At 45.9% G+C, this 8,951-nt stretch overlaps 1 pseudogene; it reads right to left on the minus strand.

Moving 5' to 3' along the window:
- Positions 1–397: 397 nt before the first annotated feature.
- Positions 398–7,099, minus strand: LOC110595865 (annotated as a pseudogene).
- Between the last annotated feature and the right edge of the window lie 1,852 nt (positions 7,100–8,951).

An 8,951-nucleotide genomic window follows, 5' to 3' on the forward strand; every position in this document is an offset into this window, starting at 1 on the left:
CCGGGCAGTTAGAACACACTGTGCTACTAGCCCTGCTGGTTCAGAGGAAACGGCCTTTGGCCTGTGGTTGGACAGTCTTTATCCTAATCTGATTCCAGCTTCAGGAGCCCAGCCCATGTCTTTGGTTACCTGAAACTTTTTAAACAGCACCAGCGCTTGTAGCTGGTTTGAACCTTATGTGCCATCACCCCCCCCCCCATTGTAACTCTGTTATTAATCTACTTTTCAATTTTAAAAAAGAGAGAAGAAACTTAAAAGCATAAGGCCACCCCAGGAATGTTCTTAGCCTCCCCGTTCAGCTTTTGGCCAATATATCAAACTATAAAAAAACCCAGCTTTCCCCCAAGTCTGAGGTGCTTAAACCAGCAGCTTCTGGAGCTCCCTCTCTCCCTGAGTTTCAAGAGTAGAGCGCCTGTGAGGGGAGCAGCCGGAACTTCTGTTGGAGGATGGCTGTAGTACTTTCCAGCGCACAGCCTGAACGAATGATGCCAAACTTTCCAGGCACAGACAAGCCAACCACAGTGGAGCAAGGCGGCACTCAGGGCTTTGGCCGTTCCCGACTGGTCCCCCACCAATGACCAAGGACGAGTGAGGCCAGAGGTCTTGGAACTCCTCAGCACTGAAAGAACTGCCCTGGGAGCTAGGGTTGGCATCAGTGAGAGTAAGAGGTCCCGCAGCCATCTGGGCTAAGTCCAGCATCAAGACATCCGCATGCCTACAAGGAGAGTGAAGGGATTCCGGTCCTCGTTGAGCTCCTCCAGGCGCAAGTCTTGGGAGAGCTCCTCGGGTCCTCGCCTGCGGCAGTACCTGCCGACGTCGGCCACGTGGCCCAGGCACGCGCCTGTGGCTTGGCCCGGCTGGGCGCTCGAGGCGGTACCCAGAGCGCGGAAACGCGGGCAGCGGGCGCGGGGACGGCCACCGCGGCGCCGCCAGCGCGCAGTTCGGTCCAGCGGGCGCGCTCGGGGCTGGCGGCCCGCACCGCCCCGCTCCCCGGGACGGGCCGGGCCGGGCCGGGCCGGGCCGGGCGCCAAGTGAGCGGGACTCGGCGGGCCGGGCAGGGCCCGGCGGGCGGCGCACGCCCCTCGCTCAGCCCCGCCCGGGCAGCCCGCGCTCCCCTGGCTCCGCCCTCTTCCTCCTGCACCGGCGCGCTGGAGACGTCCGCCGGGATAGACTCCTGCGGGGTGGCCCCAACTAGCCGCACCTCCCGCCTCACTTTCATGTGTTCTCCTCCCACATTGCCTCTGGGCTTGGACGTGAGATTTTTTTCCTCCGACGGGACGTTAGCAAGCACGATGCAAGCAGAGGTAGAGCACTGAGTCTGTCCTCTCAAGATCTAGTCACTGCCATGTAAAAAAGCTCAGGCTAAGCTGCTAAATCCCCAGCGGTCACCCAGAGCGAGTCTTGGAGGACCTCCAGCCAGGTCAGCTCCCAGCTGAACCCCAGTCCACAGAATATCAGAGTAATACGACGTTGTTTTAAGTCGCCACACTTTGGGGTGGCTTGTTATATAGCAATAGATAACTGAAATATGAGAAATATAATTTATGATTGACAAATATGATAATTGAGACTCAGAGAGGTTAAATACATCGTCAAAGTTTCGTACTAAGATCGTAATTCCAGATGCACCGCATAAAATCCCATGCACTCTTCCCTAAATTACAGTCTTACATATCCAAAGTTTTTATTTGACATATCCCCTTGGCTCTCTAATAGGCCTCTCAAACATGACAGGCCCCAAACCAAACTCTTGAGCCCTTCCTTCTAAATTTGCTCCTCTCTCAGGGTTCCTCGCCTTAGTCAATGGCACCAGCACTCATAGTTGCTCAGGTACTCAGATTCCTTTCAGCTAACCCATTAGCCAATCCTTTCAACAGGGACTTCAAATACACCTCTGAGTCTGACCCGAACTGTTCATTGCCTTCTCCTCAACCGCCCCAGTTCAAGCTATGATCATGCTTCACTTGAACCACCACAAAGTACTTAGGGAGGAGGAAACGGGGCAAAAATGGCACCACGGAGAGCATGAAGGTAAAGAGAAGACAGAACAACACCTTCTGATTCAGTGGCTCTTGCTGTCACACCGTCCCCAACACCCTCAGCCATCTTCGGGGAAACAAGGCTGGAATCTGGCAGGAAGAGGGCCCTGCCATCTCTCTTGCCTTCTCTGTCACTGAAGCTTTGCTCATTTCTAGAAAAGCACAGCGACTGGGCATTTGGGCATCACATGACCTACAATCAATTAGAAAATGAGGTTCTGGATTTGACTTCAGGGAGATTATAATTGGAGGCAACGAAAGTCTTGAGTAGACTTAATCTCTGCCTCAACACACAAAAATGCTGCTTTGGGTTTCGATGGTCTTTCCTCAAGAGAAGAGATCTGGACAGGAGAAGGTGAATTGACTAAGCAAGAGCATGACTTCCAATAGAGAACGTTCTTTTAAAAAAAAAGCATCAGGGTGTGCTAGCCCGATAAATAATTCACTGAACTGCCTATTCACAGACTAATAGAAAAATATTACAGAATGCCTACATGTCAATAAGTCTGTAGTTAAATAAACACTCTATGGAGATGTCACTTGCAAAACCCAGAATTGTATATTAATTATATGTTCTACCCAGGCAAAAGCATAATGTCTAGGAACTTGACTTCAAAGACTATTAGAATTTCATGCCCTTGAAAAGGTTACCTGCCATTGTGGAGGCAAGATCCGGGATGACTAGACATGTTCTCGGCCACTGGGCGTGCAATAGGCACTCAAATGACACTTTAGTTACCCTTGCTGGCCTTACAGAGCTGTGAGTCTTGTGGGCCTGCTGGAATCCTTCTGACTCCAGGGGGCACAGCGGCAGCGGTGGATGCAAAGGCAAGATGTACATCTGCAGATGCCCCAAATCCAGCTCTACCAGCAACTCCCATTTCTCCTTAGATAATCTTCTCATCATTTGATATGCCTTTTTAGAAAAGAGGATGTTCATGATATATTAAGTCCTGATATGCCCCAGGAATTGTGCTATGTCATGTTTTCCATTGAATTCTCCTGACAACCTTGTAAGGCAGGTACTATGATTACCCTCTTTTTCAGATAAAACATAGAGAATAATCAACACTGGCATCTTGGGTAATATGACAAGTTGATACCATGTGGCTCCTGATAAGATGCGCGCGCGCGCACACACACACACACACACACACACACACACACACACACAACGCCAAAATCACTTCTGTGATATTCTTACTAAAAGTTCATAACCTGAACTCAATCACCATCAGAAAAACCCAAATTGAGGGACTTTCTTTTAAAAATGCCTTAGCAGCACTTTTCAAATGGACCAAGGGCATGAAAGACAAAGACAGACTGTGAATCTGTTGCAGATCAAGGGAGAAACAAGACAACAAAATGCAATGCATAAACTGAACTGGAAACCTTGACCAGGAAAAGGACGTAGTGGGACAAGTAGTGAAGATGAAGACCGTAGGACAGGTAATAGCATTTTATCAATGTTAACTTTCTAATTTTGATCATTTCACTGTGGCAGGAAAAATGCTAACATTTGGGGAAATTACGTGAAGGGTATTCAGGAATTTACCAAAAAAATAACAAAACTGTTTTTATTACTTTTTTGGTAAGTACAAAATTATTTCAAAATTAAAAGTTGAAATAAGTAAAAGAAAAAACACTAAGTGTAACATCCCCATAGGGAGTCAGGGGATAGAGGGGAGGTGACACCCTGTTTGGAATGGAAATGAGTCTTTCCCAAGAGCCCTGGAGACCATTAGTGATTTGTCCTTGGAGTGGTTTATTCAGAAGATCAATTTCTCTAGTGTAAAATTCCTGTGGCTGAAAGGCTGTTGGAGTTGGAAAGAGTGAAGAGGTACTATGAGATCCTCATCTTGCAAAAAAGACACCTGAAACTAAGACAGGCATGAGGATTATGGGTCACAGGTTACACGGCTAAAGAGCCAAGATTAGACGCTGGCTCTTCTGGGTCATGGGATACTATTTCTGTGCCACCACTTGCTTCTGAAAGAGGACACCTCCGTGTTCAAGCCTAGAATCCGTGGTAAAGGGGCCTTATCCATTACCACATGATTCTTTCTACCCACCTGCTAGAGATTTGCTTCTGGAGCTAGATAGTAATTTATTCACTCATTCAATAAATATTTATCAAGTGCTGAAGAGGAAAGAATAAAACAACTATGGAAAACAAAATCCTCACATTCCAGGCTCCTCCATTAATGACCTGAATGACCTTGGGCACATTCCTTTACCTCTCTAAGCCTAGTTTGCTCTTTATCACAGAGAAGATAGAATTACTCAAAGGTTGTTCTGAGTATCAAATAAAATATTGCATCTAAGCTCTTAGTAGAATTATCTGGCATGAAAGTACTCAGAAAACATTCAGTTAATACTGTAGTTTTTTCTCTTCAACCTAGAACTCTGTCGGTTACGCTAGCTTGTGGTGATATCTGGGTGGTCTCAGAAATTCTATAGACTATTTCTAAACACGTTGAAAATTCACATTTAAGAAGGTGGGTTTTTCCATCCGAGTAATTTTCCATTTCCTATTTCATCTCTTTGTTATTTTCAAAGGTAGATACACAATAAAAGAAGGGACAAGAAGGGCCAGCTGAGAAGATTGGTGCTGAGTGAAGGGTTCGGATGGGAATTGTAATATGCAGAATATCTGACAGGCTTTATGTGGACTCACATGGTGCATCCAGCCTCTTCATGGGCATGATGCGAATGCCACTTTAGCCAACCCTTGATTATGTCCACAGATGGAAAGAATAATAGATATGTGCACATAACAGGATAAGCAGAACCTGCTGGTGCTGCCTGGAGGAAGGTTCTGGTGCCTTCTCCACTGCTACATCCTGAGAATAGACCATCGATCCTCTCCGGCATGGTCCTTTTGTCGTCTCCCCAGGGTCAGTTCTGTCCAGGTGTATACTTTCTTCCTCTCCCCCTACCACCCAAAGCATCCAGCAGAGGGCCTCAAGCATAGGATGTGTTCAACAAATGTAGGTTAATACATAAATCTATTTTGGAGAGCGAACCCTCGTAAAGCAGTCAGAATAAAGTCCAAAGGCGAGAGATCCCGCAATCCGTTCACAGTTCTATATGTTCACATGCAGGTGGTTGGGACTAAAGGGAAGAGAAAGCACTTTGGGCTGGGCGCAGTGGCTCAAGCCTGTCATCCCAGAACTTTGGGAGGCCGAGGTGGGAGAATCACTTGAGGCCAGTAGTTCAAGACCAGCCTGTCTCTACAAAAAATCAAAAAAATTAAGCAGGCATGGTGATGGGTGCCTATAGTCCTAGCTACTTGGAAAGTTGAGGTGAGAGGATCACCTGAGCACAGTTTAAGGCTATGGTTAGCCATAATGGCACTGTTGGACTCCAGCCTGAGTGACGGTGAGACCCAACTCAAAAAGAAAAAAAAGGAAAAAAGAAAGTACTCTGGCTTCATGTGCTTCCTATGTAACAATTTTTAATGAGAGGCAGGAAAACTTAAGAGTTAGATCTTATATTCTCTAGTCACAAACTCTTTAGAGGAATGATACTAAATAAATCCAATAAGTAACTCTATTTGGTAATATATCTGGGAGCAGAATTAGTGAGTCACATTGTTTTTTTCTTTTTCTTTTTCTTTTTTTTTTTTGAGTTGGAGTCTCACTCCGTAGCCCAGGATGGAGTGCAGTGGCATGTTTACGGCCACCCCAGTGTTGACCTGCTGGGCTCTGGTGATCCTTTTGCCTTAGCCTTCCCAAGTAACCAGAAATACAGGTGTGCATTACCATGCTGGGCTGTTTCAAAGTGCTGGGACTACAAGCTTGAGCCACCATGCCTGGCCAAGACATATTGTTTATGAGTATTAAAGTTCCTTAATAAGCAGAGATGGATCCATATTTTTTCAAGTGTCCCAGGTGATTCTATGGGGCAGACAGGGTTAAGAATCAATGCTGCAGATATTTACAAGGTCAGGGACCCAGTCTAGCAGACTGTGGCATTTGTCATTCTCGGCTTCACATTTCTAGAGAAAAGGATTAATCTGTGCAGCTCAGCTTGGGCCAGGCACCTATATCCATTCCAGGCAAGTTGGCCAGACTGGCAAGATCACATAGGACCAAAAATATTGCTCAGGGTCCCACTTCTGTGACAGCTCAGACATTTCTTCAAGAAAAAGGGAGAGTGGGTGCTGTTGAAGGTTGGGCAGACTCCTAAAAAAATGTGGTTTGACAAATACATAGAGTTTTTCCAGAATAATTTAAGATCTCTTGCAATGACACAAGCAATATGGTATCTCTTCAGATTTACTACATAAAGAGACCTGATGGAAATTAAGAAGTTGTAGAAGAAGCCCAGTGAAAAGAGAGGTGAGGTTGTTGCTCAGATGATGCCCTGTGGCCCCATGCACTCTAATGAAGTGGCTCTCATGTTTGGCTGTGAGCTTTTGCAGCAAACACAAAAACTGAAAATGAGCTACACGAGTCCCAGAACACATAAGATAAAACGTACCAGTTCCCAGCGAAAGAGCAGCTTCCTGGAATAGAAAACGGTGAAGAAGCTGAAGAAAGTGACTGTTAGTCACCTGAGAAGGATTTCTCTTGTGTGGTTTAGTGAGCCATATCCTTAATGATCTTCCTGCAGGAAGCAGGGCAAAGAGTTGTTAAGACCTCACTTGCTTGAGCCTGTAGCCTGAGGCCATGTGCAGAGGGCAGGGCGCAACCTGGGGTGGTGTGGTATGCTACAACACTGGTGGAAGGGAGAACAGCTTCAGCCAAGAACTTCATTTTTTTTAAGAGAAATTGGCTTTTAAAAATTTCCCTCAAGCCTGCTTCTCCTCCCTCCAACCACAGCCCCATCCCTACCACACCCTTTCTGGTGTCAAAGTGGGGTTATTTACTTACAGAAGGCCCTAGTAGCTAACTAGACAGAAACCACATTAGACCCGGTCCTCTCACAAGCACTCGGAGGAAGTTGAGGTTCTCTGTGTGACCGACATCAGTCAGTTCACAGAGGAGAGATGACATCTGCTGAGCAGGGATGTGAGATGAAGAGGAAATGAGGTTTGGCAGCCGGAGCACTGCCATTTTGAGTCCACTTCCAGAAACTCACCCCACCGTTTACCCCCTACCTCGCTCTAAATAAGCCTGCCTCTAAAGCAAATTTTGTTCTGAGTGTCATCTTGTCTGACTTAATCGGAGCTTTTCTATTTCCCTGAGTTAAGTAGGGTCAGCATGTCAAAGAAATAAATAAATGAATAAAAAACAACAGTGGCAGAGAATGTCTTTTGTGTTGGCACAAAGCTTGAGGACAGGCGCGACCGAGCCTTGGCTGTTTGGAGAACACTTACTTAGATGGTTGTCCATGTCTCAGCTCCTGTTTGAGAGTGCATCCGGATGCAGAATCTGAATCCAGGGCTCTGCTTTCCTCCACAGCACTCTACTGGACCCTCTGAGCAAGGCTTAGGCCAGTTCAGGACACAGGCAATGGTATTGAAGCAGGCCGTAGAGTCAAAGCTTGGATTCCATTCTGGTTCTGTTCACTAACTCAACATCTCCCAGACTGTTTTACCATCTCTGAAATGGGATAGCAATGCCTTCTGCTGAGATGCAAGGATTGGCAACACCGCCAAGTATTAGAAATAGTACAGCATGAGTTAGAAGCTAGCAAGTAAACAGGAGTTGCTCTGTAAATGAAGGTTGCTCATCCATCCCTCTATGTTTATATTGCTTTTCCCTGCTCTTTGCTGGGTCACAGTATCAGCTACTCAGTCAAGTCAGGCAGAAGGAATGAACTAGCAGTGAAAGATATCATGGTAAAGAATGAGCTTCCTTCAGAAAGCTTCAGCTCCAGAATATTCCATGTCTCTGAGAGACCCAAGAGATTCAAAAAAACTCAAAAAAAGAACTATTACTATATGAATTCTGCAACTGCTGCTAGCAGTGTGTGAATGTTAAGCAATAAGCCCCTTCCAGACATCCCTTTGCTTAAATTGTGGTAGCCTCTGTGGCGTCTCTCTCCTGGCAAGCTCGGTGGTGTTTCAGACCTCCTGCCTGCTCACTAAACCTAGCTTATCTGGCATTCCATTCCGCCCGTTTGGCAGTTACTTGTCCATCAAAAGTAACTAAGCCTGAGCCCGCGCAAATCGAACTTAAATCAACCAATCAAAGTCTTTGTAACTGCGTCATATAGTTTTTATCCAATCCTGTGTGCACAAGTTTGTAAAACCACCCCACCCCTTCAGAATTATGTGTAAAAGGTGCGTGTTAGCCTGGCTCGGGGCTCTCGTCCCTGAAGTCGCTGCGTCGGCTTCAAATGTGAGCCCAGACTCGAGCCTGAATAAAGACCCTCATGTGTTTGCATCGGACCTGGCTCTTTGTGGTCTCTTGGATTTAAAATCTTGTGTTTAACACACGGGATTACAGGCTGAGCCACCAAGCCCAGCTTAAAGCAAGTTTTATATACACTTCCCATATTTTATCTAACACTTTCTTATATAAATTTAATTATCTTACAAAAAAAGGCTTTTTCCTCCAAACATACAAATTTGAGTGAAACATAGATTCCCCATCAGTGAACTTGTTTCTTCACTAAAATATAAATGCTATCTGATATTAAGCGTAAATGTCTTTTGACACTGGAGTTCACTGAAGTCTGAATTGCACCATGGAGAAGGCATTTGTGCTTTCTGAGGTCTCCAGCAAGTATCTCAGTGAGCACTCATAGGACTGCTGTCCATCAGGAAAAACATGAGCTTTTTAATTAACAATCCTCAAAAGAATTTTCTCCTATAAACAACAGAGGGAGGAGGTAGAGACAAATTAAATTAGCCTCCCTGCCCCCAGATGTTTGCTGGTTTTCGTTGTTTAAAATCTCCTCTAATAGCCAGGCTCGGTGGCTCAGCCTGTAATCCCACGCCTTTGGGAGGCTGAGGTGAGT

This window comes from Carlito syrichta, unplaced genomic scaffold (assembly GCF_000164805.1).
Source record: "Carlito syrichta isolate Samal-C Ts95f unplaced genomic scaffold, Tarsius_syrichta-2.0.1 Scaffold304767, whole genome shotgun sequence".
Taxonomy (NCBI): domain Eukaryota; kingdom Metazoa; phylum Chordata; class Mammalia; order Primates; family Tarsiidae; genus Carlito; species Carlito syrichta.